This window comes from Phyllobates terribilis, unplaced genomic scaffold, assembly GCF_046119375.1.
Source record: "Phyllobates terribilis strain yellow unplaced genomic scaffold, ASM4611937v1 Scaffold_731__1_contigs__length_746402, whole genome shotgun sequence".
In the NCBI taxonomy this organism is placed as follows: domain Eukaryota; kingdom Metazoa; phylum Chordata; class Amphibia; order Anura; family Dendrobatidae; genus Phyllobates; species Phyllobates terribilis.
In genome coordinates this window covers 239,120-253,079 of record NW_027363491.1, presented here as the reverse complement: position 1 = coordinate 253,079, position 13,960 = coordinate 239,120, and positions in this window count along the sequence as shown.

Below are 13,960 nucleotides of genomic sequence, written 5' to 3'. Positions count from 1 at the left end.
AGGTCTTATGACTGTTTGGGAGGGAACAGGTCTCCTGCGACTCTCATTTCGGGGTACCCCTTCAGCACGGGTACGGTGCTGACTGTCCTCAGCAGAGGGGCGCGACCCCTTTCCAGGTTCCTGAGTTGGCAGGGATCGGTGTGACAGGGGGCAGAGTCCTGGATAAAGTCCTGAATGGCCGAGTAGCGCTCGATCAGGCTGACCACCTGGTCGAGTGTGCTGGAGTCCCCTTGCCCCACCCAACTTTGGATAGCGGCTGGCAGAGTCCTCACCAGCCGGTCAACCACCACCCTCTCCACCATCTGGGCTGGAGACAAAGTCTCAGGCTGGAGCAACCTCTTTACTAGCTGCAGGAGTTCATAAGCCTGAGACCGGGCGTGTCGGGTCTCCACATAAGCCTATGAAATTACATGCTGAGCCCTCACGTATGTATTGACTCCCAGTCGGGCAAGGATCTCACCTTTCAGTCTCTGGTCGTCCTGGGCGTCCTCCCGACTTAGGTCGAAGAAGGCCTTTTGGGCATCGCCGACCAGAAACTGAGCCACCACTTCTGCCCACTGGCCATCCGGTAGGTTTTCCCGCTCCTCTGTGCGCTCATAAATGGTCAGGAAGGCTTCCACATCGTCCTCCGGTCCCATCTTCCTCAACGCTGAGCGAACCTTGTCCCTGGCCTCGCGACGTTCCGGGGCTGGTGCCGTCGGCGTCTCCCGCAGGGCAGCAATCTGTTGCAGCAACAGTTCTTTGGTTTTTGCTGCTGCTGGTACAGTAGCTGCTGCTGCTGATTATGCTGCTGTTCCAGCTCCTACCTCTGAGACTGCAGCTGCTGCTGCTGGGTAAGTACCAGCTGCTTTAACAGCTCCTCCATTTTGTCCACGGGGTGGGGCTGAAAGGTGGCCGGCCGGATTGTGGTCATGCAGCGGCCAGTGGGGTATGCCTCAGTCACTATGCCCGCATTCTCCACCAAGCTGTAAGGCAGCGGTGTTCACAACCTGCAGTAACTGAGGCAGTGACCCAAGCAAGTCCAATATAAACAGCTTTATTCAGCAACTCACCGGTAAACAGAAAAGTCCTCTGGGATAACACAAGTCCTTAAACAACGGTTGCCATAGGCAACGGCCGCGCCGGGCCACTCAGAGCCTGACAGGTGCAGAGCCTTCCCAGGCGTGGGTTCAGCCACACTCAATCCTGATGAGCTTTCCTGCTATGCTCCTAGCAGGTTCCAACATAGAACCACACTAATCCTTAGTGCAGGGTTTTTAAAGGACCTGTGGCAAGAGCCACTGGAAAACCCGGCTTGGAGGGAGGAGGCCGCCCCACTGCCTTCCTGTAGCCTCCCCCAAGAAATGAAGGCCCTGCCGGGTTTTACTTAATCTGCCTTAGCCAGATAGCCTGACCAGGTCAATGCTCACCTTCATTCCTGCATTGCAGCCGGAGGTGAGCGTGTGACTGCAATGCACTCCAATGGATTTAATAGGTCTCTGTACACATTCTGGGGGATATATCACATCCCTCGTATACAATCCCAGTCACTGCATCATATTGGTTTCAGAAATATTTAAAAGATCACAGAATCATGTCATAGTAGCTTGACAAAGAAAGCTGGTTGGCATTGGAAACGCGTTGCTATGTGAATCCCCATGTACCTTGTGACCTCATCAGATGTTAAAATGATGTAATAACAACTTGGAATTTTTTAATACAACGTTTTTGGAGATGGAATTTTTCATTTCTTTTCTTGCAATACATTGTGCAGACTGCCGGTTGGGAGCTCTTATGACAGGAACTGCCCAAACCCGACCAGCTGATCACCCACTACCAGAACGTAATGGAATAACGCCAGGGGGCGCCAGAGAGCAGCATTCATAAAAGTAAAAGCTTGGTAACTTTTGAATGAAGCATAATTTTGAATCACTGTAAATTACAAAACTATTTATTTCCACCTTTTCTGGTTGGTTAACTGTATTCTTTATGGTGGCACAACCGCTTTAATTGTTTACCCTTAATGCTATGTACTGTATATAGCTAGAAAATATTAGTGTCTGCTATGTATGGGGCAATGCTGCGTTTAGGAGAAATTACATAATAAATTGTGCAGGCTAAAATTTGGGTCTAAAGTAACATATTAGCTAAATGGAATTTGACTTAATGGCATTTTTAATTCTTTCATTCCATTTTGCATTAATTAACCCCTTTATGGATTTGGACATATCCATACACCCAGGTCCCTGGTACTTAAAGGGGTTGTCCACTACTATGTAAAATATGGCAAAGCATTTTTATGTTGAAAAGCTGCTTCTTTGTAATTGCCTCCCTCTTCCTTTTCTGCCTGTGAGTGGCGCTATGACTGACCGCTCACAGGCATCACTTAACCCCCGGCTGCAGCCGGCTCTGACATCCGCTGATGTCACGACAAGTCCAGACTGCTGCCGGGGATCTCTCTCTTCCGCGTTCCATGGTGGCTGCTGGGTTGTGTGCGGGGTTATCCCCTCAAGTCATACCCAGCATCCACCGCATGCTGTCCCTCTCCCCATTCATTGGGAAAACGCGCGGTGGATGCTGGGTGTGACACGGTGGGGTAACCCCGCCTTCAACCCAGAAGCCACCACGGGGACCCCAGCGCTGAGTCACGCCTCAATAAACGGGACGTCAGCGGGGGTTCACGTGCTGCCTGTGAGCGGCCAGTGATAGCGCCGCTCACTGACAGAGGAAGGTAATTATAAAGAAGTTGCTTTTCATTATAAAAACGCTTTGGCATATTTTAAATATTAGTGTACAACCCCTTAAAAGCGCACCTCAGCATAAATCTACCATTAAGTGTAAGAGGACAATGCTGCCAGTTCCCTTTCATCTTGTTTCTGCCGGACATAACGTTTCACAATTACGCTACTTGGAGTCTATTCCTTTGAAAAGGCGAGGTGGCAACAGAATACACAGATTGAAGGAGAGGCAGGCATATGGCCTCAATCCAGAGTATGAACTGTCTTATTGATTAACATATTCCTTTGTTTCCTCTGTGTTATTTAACCAGTGGATTAGCGATATCTGTTGACATAATTTTACTGTTAAATACATACAGTACAGACCAAAAGTTTGGATACACCTCATTTAAAGATTTTTCTGTATTTTCATGACTATGAAAATTGTACATTCACACTGAAGGCATCAAAACTATGAATTAACACATGTGGAATTATATACTTAACAAAAAAGTGTGAAGCAACTGAAAATATGTCTTATATTCTAGGTTCTTCAAAGTAGCCACTTTTTGCTTTGATGACTGCTTTGCACACTCTTGGCATTCTCTTGATGACCTTCAAGTGGTAGTCACCGGAAATGGTCTTCCAACAATCTTGAAGGAGTTCCCAGAGATGCTTAGCACTTGTTGGCCCTTTTGCCTTCACTCTGCGGTCCAGCTCACCCCAAACCATCTTGATTGGGTTCAGGTCTGGTGACTGTGGAGGCCAGGTCATCTGGCGTAGCACCCCTTCACTCTCCTTATTGGTCAAATAGCCCTTACACAGCCTGGAGGTGTGTTTGGTGTCATTATCCTGTTGAAAAATAAATGATGGTCCAACTAAACGCAAACTGGATGGAATAGCATGCCCCTGAAAGATGCTGTGGTAGCCATGCTGGTTCAGTATGCCTTCAATTTTGAATAAATTCCCAACAGTGTCACCAACAAAGCACCCCCACACCATCACACCTCCTCCTCCATAATTCACGGTGGGAACCAGGCATGTAGAGTCCATCCGTTCACCTTTCCTGCGTCGCACAAAGACACAGTGGTTGGAACCTAAGATCTCAAATTGCACTCATCAGACCAAAGCACAGATTTCCACTGGTCTAATGTTCATTCCTTATGTTCTTTAGCCCAAACAAGTCTCTTCTGCTTGTTGCCTGTCCTTAGCAGTGGTTTCCTAGCAGCTATTTTACCATGAAGGCCTGCTGCACAAAGTCTTCTCTTAACACTTGTTGTAGAGATGTGTCTGCTGCTAGAACTCTGTGTGGCATTGTCCTGGTCTCTAATCTGAGCTGCTGTTAACCTGCGATTTCTGAGGCTGATGACTCGGATAAACTTATCCTCAGAAGCAGAGGTGACTCTTGGTCTTCCTTTCCTGGGGCGGTCCTCATGTGAGCCAGTTTCTTTGTAGCGCTTGATGGTTTTTGTAACTGCACTTGGGGACACTTTCAAAGTTTTCCCAATTTTTCGCACTGACTGACCTTCAATTCTTAAAGTAATGATGGCCACTCATTTTTCTTTATTTGGCTGCTTTTTTCTTGCCATAATACAAATTCTAACAGTCTATTCAGTAGGACTATCAGCTGTGTATCCACCTGACTTCTGCACAACACAACTGATTGTCCGAACCCCATTTATAAGGCAATCCCACTTATTAAACCTGACAGGGCACACCTGTGAAGTGAAAACCATTTCCAGTGACTACCTCTTGAAGCTCATCAAGAGAATGCCAAGAGTGTGCAAAGCAGTCATCAAAGCAAAAGGTGGCTACTTTGAAGAACCTAGAATATAAGACATATTTTCAGTTGTTTCACACTTTTTTGTTAAGTATATAATTCCACATGTGTTAATTCATAGTTTTGATGCCTTCAGTGTGAATGTACAATTTTCATAGTCATGAAAATACAGAAAAATCTTTAAATGAGAAGGTGTGTCCAAACTTTTGGTCTGTACTGTAATTTTATGTGTTTCCTACATATATATCCTAATTGTTTTTTTCCCCCTTTTGTCTTCCTTTAGGTCATTTGAACGCTTCACCAGGTATAAAAAAAAACTTACTTTTGGCTCTTACTTTTCTTGTCTATGTTTGCCATCCCATTTCCCCTTTTCTGTATTCTTTCTTTTTCTTTGTTTTATCCTTCTGACTCATTCTACACATCTACCATGCCCTATTTCTTTAATTATGTTGTTCGCGTGTGCGCCGTTTAACCTTGAGTGCTAGATTCATGGTGCTCTTCTTTCAAGTCCTGCTCTATGGTACCATGTTCCCTATGCTCAGACTTTTGAGTAAAATGGTGCTCGCGTGTGCACAGTAGCATCTCTCGGCAACCAAAAGATGCTACTGCACATGCGCGGGCGTCCATGTTGGGGATGTAAATTTCACATGGGCAGAGAAATTACACAGGCAGTATGTAAAAGAGTAGGCAGGTCACTGAAAGCACAGTGACCTGTCAGAGGAAAGAGATAGGAATACATGAATACAGAAGCAGAGCACCAGAGCACATACATATCATTATGGCAGCAGAACTGAAACTAAAGATGATAAAAGAACCACTGGACGTATTACAACATCCAAGGTATCATTTTACTCAGTTTAACGGCGCCCACCTGACAGTGTATGTAGTTTTCTAAGCACAATCCTGCTGACAGGTTCACTTTAACAAACTTGGACGTATGGATACCTCATGGCGATAGACATCGATCGGAGCATTTAGAGAGCTTGTATAGGGAGGAAGCCCTCTCTGCCCTTGGATTGGCGCCCCAAAAATCAGAATAGAAAGCGATCAAAAAATGTCATGTGCCTGAGAATGATACCAATAAAATGTCAACTCGTTCCGTAAAACAAGCCCTCACATGACGCTGTTGGACAAAATCTGGAAAAATTATAGCTCTCAAAATATAGTGATGCCAAAAAAAAAGCGTCTTTTAGTGTGTGACAGCTGTCAAACAAAAAGAAAACGATTAAACCTACAATAATCTCCAAGAGGAATATTCTGTCCCCATGGCTGTGCTGTAAATATAGGGTGCTGTGTCTTCACCTTTACTTACAAGGGAGATGGACACAGATAGCTTTAACTCGGCTGCAGGCAGGCACGTTGTAAAGAATTCAGAAGAAGCTTTATTTATCTTGAGAAATCTTGTAAGAATGCATGCATCAACAGCAAGTAAAAATAACTTTTCCTGAGACAGGCTGTAAGCACATGAGCTCCTAATTGTTGCAAGATTGAGAATTAGGAAAGGCTGGAAGAAGAAGGGAGGGGCTAGCTACATCACAGTCACATAAGAGGGAGACAGGGAGAGAGAAGGGACAAACTTCAAGGAAGGTGAACCTTGCAGCAATGCAATCAAACAGTAATACACAGCAACTGTAAAAAGTTCAGTATATAGTCAGCAAATTTCCCATTCATGGGACGTAACACTCCCCGTCTGAAATCTTTAGATTTTAATGATTCGTTTAATGTGATGTTTTCTGGGAATGTCATGGTAGACCTGAAAGACAAAAGAAAATACACAAGCAAACAACAATAACAGTAATAGTTGTAGTCCAATTTTCCATTGAAGTCTTCAACAGCCGGATAATCCGAGTCCAAAACAGAAACCCATTTTCGGATTGGGAAAGCCGCAATGTGCAAACACTTCCACCAACCTAAGAATCCACTGGGAAAAGTTCAAATGTCCCAACACAGCTGGAAGTATATGGCGGTAGGCTCTCCGTCGTAAGCTGTGTCCTGAAGCAGTGTCTTTCATGTGATGACCTCCTTTTGTAAAAGGAGTAGAAGTTCAGTGACTGGACGAAAGAAAACGCGAGATGACCTTGCCTTCTACCTTACAAGTCTTTCCATCATTGCTTGGTGTAACCTTGGTGATAAGACCCATTGGCCAGTCATTGCGATGAGCTTCTTTATCTTTAAGGAGGATGAGGTCTCCCTCTTGGAGGTTAGGTTTTGCAGTCTGCCATTTGTGACTGGTTTGAAGTAAGTGCAGGTATTCAGCCTTCCAGCGGTGCCAAAAGACATTAGAAAAGTGTTGTACCTGTTTCCACTGACACCTGTAAATGTCTCTGTCCACAAACTTCCCTGGAGGGATTTCAGCATCTCCAACCTTCTGAGTAAGAAGTGTGGCAGGAGTAAGAATCATTGGAGCTTTGGGGTCCGATGATAATGGTACCAATGGTCTTGCATTTATCACAGCAGACACTTCAGCAAGGAAGGTAACCAGGACTTCATGGGTGAGAGGTAGCTTATGATCCAGCAACATCGAATCAAGGATTCCTCGAGCAATGCCAATCATGCGTTCCCAGGATCCTCCCATATGCGATGAATGAGGAGGGTTGAACACCCAAGTGCACCCATTGTCAGTCTAGAAGTTGTCTAACTGTAGTTCCTTGCACGCTCCCACAAAGTTAGTGCCACAGTCAGATCTGAGCTATTTGGCTGGTCCCCAGATAGAAAAGAATCTTCTGAGAGCATTTATGAAGCAAGAGGAATCCATGGATTCAATTTCCTCAATGTGAACTGCTTGGATGCTAAGACAGGTGAAAAGCACAGCCCACCACTTACTTTTTGCGGCTCCACCACGGGTCCTTCTTGTAACAACCGACCATGGTCCAAAAACATCTACTCCGACATATGTGCATGGCTGGTCTGTGTTTAGCTGATCTGCTGGGAGATTTGCCATCTGTAGATGTTAGTGTTTTCTTCTTACTTTTTCTCACATAAAGCATTTATGGAGCTCTGAGGAGACACATCTCTTCATCCCCACGATCCAGAGGCCAGCGGACCTTATGATGCCTTCGGTAAACTGTCTGCCTTGGTGCTGCACTTTTTCATGATGGTGATGGAACAATAGCGTAGCATTGTAGTGCCGACCCGGAATGATGATACGATTCTGCTCCTTATTACATAGATCAGACTTCTCTATATGACCATCCACCTTTAACAGTCCGTAATGATCGACCACTGGGTTCAATTCAAGCAGTAAACTGTTCTTGGACAGGCTGGTACCCTTTTGTGACACTGTCGATCTCGTGACCATATTCTTGTTGCACTCACCGCTGAATTGCTCGGCATGTCTGATGTCAGCAACAGTAGGGTATACTCTACACATGTGCCAGCCACAACACTGATGATTTGTCACTGGCAAAGGAATGAGCGATGTGAACAAGACGAGCTATGGCCCGCACAACAGCTGACCATTTTGAGAAGCTTTCAAAGCGGTGAGATCTTAGTTTTGATTTTGGCATCACAGAAGTGTAGCGAGTAGAGGTGATTGGTCTGATCTCTTTTTCAGACTCCGGTTCCACCAGCTTATAAGTGTTGTTGATGTCCTTTGAACTAGAATCCTTATATAAGAGACTTGGAGGTGACAGCCACATGTTGTCATTGAGCTTAGACGCGGCTGTGAATCTTGTCCCTCGGTCAGCTGGGTTCAGGTCAGTAGAGACGTAGTGCCAGTATTCAGGGATAGAAAAGCTTCTGATACGCTCTACTCTATTGCTGATGTAGACGTAAAATTGTTTTTTTGGTTGTAAATGTAACCAAGTACCGCTCTACTGTCTGTGTAGAATGTAAATGAATCAATCACAATGTCAATTTCATCCTTTATAGCTTCAGCTAATTCCACTGCCTGTACGGCAGCACAAAGTTTGAGTATTGGTACAGAGTGAGACGGTTTCAGTGTTAGTTTTGCCTTGCCAAGGATGAATCCACAATGTACCTTGTTGTTGCTTTCTGAGGTTTTCAGGTAGGCTACTGCAGCTATGGCCTCTGTAGATGCGTCGGAGAAAATGTGGATTTCTCTCCTGGTGGAGGCTGAAAGGGTGCTTAGGGAATAACTGCGTGAGACTTGGACATGCTCTAAGACCTTCAGAGACTTCTTCCATATCTCCCACCTTTGTTGTTTCTGGGATGGTAGCGGAGTGTCCCAATCCATGCTCTCGGGGGTCAACTGTCTCAACAGTATATTGCAGTGATGGCAAACCTTTTACAGACCGAGTGCCCAAACTGCAACCCAAAACCCACTTATTTATCGTAAAGTGCCAATATGGCAAATTAACCCGAATACTGAGGATTTAGTTTAGGAAAAACAACTCGTACAGAGAGCTGGTGAGGGCAGCATAGAGCAGCCACAGAAAGGAGCAGGGTATGAGACTGCAGAAATAAAGAATGTGCTCACTCCCATCTTGGTATATGCCAAAATCCATGTATATATGTTGCCCCCCCCCCCCCCAATCCATGTATATATGCTTCCTCCCCCCCACCAATCCATGTATACACAGTGGTGGCCAAAAGTATTGGCACCCCTGCAATTCTGTCAGATAATACTCAGTTTCTTCCTGAAAATGATTGCAATCACAAATTCTTTGGTATTACTCTCTTCATTTAATTTGCTTGCAAGGAAAAAACACAAAAGAGAATGAAGCAAAAATCAAATAATTGATCATTTCACACAAAACTCCAAAAATGGGCCAGACAAAAGTATTGGCACCCTCAGCCTAATACTTGGTTGCACAACCTTTAGCCAAAATAACTGCGAACAACCGCTTCCGGTAACCATCAATGAGTTTCTTACAATGCTCTGCTGGAATTGTAGACCATTCTTCTTTCGCAAACTGCTCCAGGTCCCTGATATTTGAAGGGTGCCTTCTCCAAACTGCCATTTTGAGATCTCTCCACAGGTGTTCTATGGGACTCAGGTATGGACTCATTGCTGGCCACATTAGAAGTCTCCAGTGCTTTCTCTCAAACCATTTTATAGTGCTTTTGGAAGTGTGTTTTGGGTCATTGTCCAGCTGGAAGACCCATGACCTCTGAGTGAGACCCAGCTTTCTCACACTGGGCCCTACATTATGCTGCAGAATTTGTTGGTAGTCTTCAGACTTCATAATGCCATGCACACGGTCAAGCAGTCCAGTGACAGAGGCAGCAAAGCAACCCCAAAACATCAGGGAACCTCCGCCATGTTTGACTGTAGGGACCGTGTTCTTTTCTTGAAAGCCTCTTTTTTTTCCTGTACACTCTATGTTGATGCTTTTTCCCAAAAAGCTCTACTTTTGTCTCATCTGACCAGAGAACATTCTTCCAAAACGTTTTAGGCTTTTTCAGGTAAGTTTTGGCACACTCCAGCCTGGCTTTTTTATGTCTCGGGGTAAGAAGTGCGGTCTTCCTGGGTATCCTACCATACAGTCCCTTTTCATTCAGACGCTGAGTGATAGTACGGGTTGACACTGTTGTACCCTCGGACTGCAGGGCAGCTTGAACTTGTTTGGATTTTAGTCGAGGTTCTTTATCCACCATCCGCACAATCTTGCGTTGAAATCTCTCGTCAATTTTTCTTTTCCGTCCACATCTAGGGAGGTTAGCTACAGTGCCATGGGCTTTAAACTTCTTGATGACACTGCGCATGGAAGACACAGGAACATTCAGGTCTTTGGAGATGGACTTGTAGCCTTGAGATTGCTCATGCTTTCTCACAATTTGGTTTCTCAAGTCCTCAGACAGTTCTTTGGTCTTCTTTCTTTTCTCCATGCCCAATGTGGTACACACAAGGACACAGGACAGAGGTTGAGTCAACTTTAATCCATGTTAACTGGCTGCAAGTGTGATTTAGTTATTGCCAACACCTGTTAGGTGCCATAGGTAAGTTACAGGTGCTGTTAATTACACGAATTAGACAAGAATCACATGATTTTTCAAAGGGTGCCAATACTTTTGTCCACCCCCATTTATAGGTTTGGTGAGGAATTATATCCAATTTGGCTTTAGGACAATTCTTTTTGTGTTTTTTTCATTGAAGACAAATTAAATGAAGAGAATAATACCAAAGAATTTGTGATTGCAATCATTTTCAGGAAGAAACTGAGTATTATCTGACAGAATTGCAGGGGTGCCAATACTTTTGGCCAGCATTGTATGAAGTCAGCACCCCATTTTTTTCATTATATTTATATAATTGAATATGAATTTCTTCTAAATGTGATCCTTGAAATTAATGTAAATAGGGTATAATGATATTTACATGAAATTATTTTCAAGATACCCAATTAATTTCTCTGTCAATTTCTTAATAGAATGAAAACCTACAAGCTGGCCATAAAGAATATATATATGGTCAGTAATCCCTAGAAAACTGAAAAAACTGATAAATAGCCTATTTTGGGGAAAAGGGGTGGTTATGTGGGAGAGAATAATCGCCCTAGTAGTCTATATCCCAATCCACGTGTTAGTGGACCCCAGAAGGACAAAAGAGGGATTTAATTCCAAAAATATCAATTTTATTAGAAATTTTAAAAATTACATCATAATTCACAATATAAGAGAAGGGAAGAAGAAGAGGTGGTAGGTAAACCATAGGGGCAGGTTTTAAGGAATAAAATCCTGCCAGGAGACTAATATCCCTAAACCAGCATAGAAGGTAAGCCAGGTACGCGTACTAGCTGCTATTTAAAAGATAATGGAAGGATCATATCAATCTATGTCCACACTAGTAATAACAGTGAGGTATAAAGCATGGTATACAAGATAATAATATTGATATGTGGGCATATGGCAGCATATATCAGATCATATAGCAGTGATATATGGGTAAGAGCATTAAACAAATAGCATTAGATAGATAGCATAAAACATGTACACCGGTGATACATAAGTGTAAATAGATCGATAGTGCTATTGATATAGTATTACTGTCTAGTCTGGAGCTGTCTAGTCTGGAGCTGCGGCTCTATAGAAAATCAATTACCTTGTGCCATATGAGAAGTGAGCTCCACATCCCCCCCAGCTCTCCAGGACACGCTGCTTTATCACTTCTCATATGGCACAAGGTAATTGATTTTCTATAGAGCCGCAGCTCCAGACTAGACAGCTCCAGACTAGACAGTAATACTATATCAATAGCACTATCGATCTATTTACACTTATGTATCACCGGTGTACATGTTTTATGCTATCTATCTAATGCTATTTGTTTAATGCTCTTACCCATATATCACTGCTATATGATCTGATATATGCTGCCATATGCCCACATATCAATATTATTATCTTGTATACCATGCTTTATACCTCACTGTTATTACTAGTGTGGACATAGATTGATATGATCCTTCCATTATCTTTTAAATAGCAGCTAGTACGCGTACCTGGCTTACCTTCTATGCTGGTTTAGGTATATTAGTCTCCTGGCAGGATTTTATTCCTTAAAACCTGCCCCTATGGTTTACCTACCACCTCTTCTTCTTCCCTTCTCTTATATTGTGAATTATGATGTCATTTTTAAAATTTCTAATAAAATTGATATTTTTGGAATTAAATCCCTCTTTTGTCCTTCTGGGGTCCACTAACACGTGGATTGGGATATAGACTACTAGGGCGATTATTCTCTCCCACATAACCACCCCTTTTCCCCAAAATAGGCTATTTATCAGTTTTTTCAATTTCTTAATAGAAGAGGTATAGTAACGCTCATGATGGTGTCATCAGCACTGGCTATATTGGAGTATTCGAAGCAGCGCAACACGGCACAAACGTCCTTCATGGAAGCCCATTCATTGGTGGTTAAGTGGTGTTGTTCTTCACAGCATCTCACCCCCGTGCGTGCTGCAGCTGAAACTCCACCATTGCCTGCTGCTGCTCACACAGTCTCTCCAGCATATGTAAGGTGGAGTTCCATCTTGGCACATTGCATATGAGGCAGTGAGTGTGAAGGTAGAAGTGATGCTGCAGCGCAGGCAGGTCGGCAGCCGCAGGGTGAGAACGCCAAAAGCATGCACATGCTGCCCTCACTTTCAGCAGCACCTCTGACATATGTGGGTCATTTTTAAGGAAGCTCTACACCACCAAATTCAGCACATGCGCCAGGCAAGGGATGTGAATCAAACCAGCTAGGCCCAGAGCTGCTAGAGTTTAGAAGAGAGTTTTCTTTTATTTCAAACATGTTTTCTGATGTCTCCTGTTGCTGTTTTATTTGTGCCATTTTCATCCTTTAAAAATCTGTTCATCTCTCAGAGGAAGTGACCATCCCTTCCCTTTTTTGTCACCCCTCTATCTACAGCCCACCTGGATTTACCACCTACTGTACAGTAAGTGTTTTACAATTTGTAGATATTTTTTAACTAAAAGTAGCAGCCTAGTAAAACTTTTTTTTTTAATTAATTCGGTCACTTGTCCACCAGACTACATCATTTTGCTAGTATTAATTTATTAAGTTGTTCTCATAGAGACTCCTTCAGAATTACATGTCTTTGTCTTTCCTGAGGAGGGTCACAAGAAATGAGTGCATTTGATTGAATTGCATGGTCTGTACCACACAAGATCTACACTGTGAAAAGCAAAATGACCTATGACAGTTACTGATGAGAATAAGACTGCTCCTGGCACACATGTATGAAGAAGATAAAGACAGTTTAGCCATCCTCACTAAATAGTTGTAATCTAATCATGTATTGGTGGTGGCAAATTCTGACAGGTTAAGCTGGAGAGCATAGAGGGCTTTATGGGGGAGTAGTTGGGGCAATTAGTCTTGGTTTCATCTCTCCACGTCTTGGCTGGTGCCATTCAGCCTCACTTCATTCACTTTCAGTATATATAACCCATGAGGTATAGTAGACAATGCGTTGGAATAAGCTGGTTTATGTCCTCAGTCATGCGCTTACATAGCACGGTGCCTAAAAATGAGCCTCTGTTCTGCACTTTTAATCATATTTGTCTATTGGAGAAAACGCTACTTTAGTGGTGCACAGTCTCAGCTGTATTATTGTCTTCTAATACTTTATTGACATGGATTACATACAGTACAGACCAAAAGTTTGGACACACCTTCTCATTTAAAGATTTTTCTGTATTTTCATGACTATGAAAATTGTACATTCACACTGAAGGCATCAAAACTATGAGTTAACACATGTGGAATTATATACTTAACAAAAAAGTGTGAAACAACTGAAAATATGTCTTATATTCTAGGTTCTTCAAAGTAGCCACCTTTTGCTTTGATGACTGCTTTGCACACTCTTGGCATTCTCTTGATGAGCTTCAAGAGGTAGTCACCAGAAATGGTCTTCCAACAATCTTGAAGGAGTTCCCAGAGATGCTTAGCACTTGTTGGCCCTTTTGCCTTCACTCTGCGGTCCAGCTCACCCCAAACCATCTCGATTGGGTTCAGGTCTGGTGACTGTGGAGGCCAGGTCATCTGGCGTAGCACCCCATCACTCTCCTTCTTGGT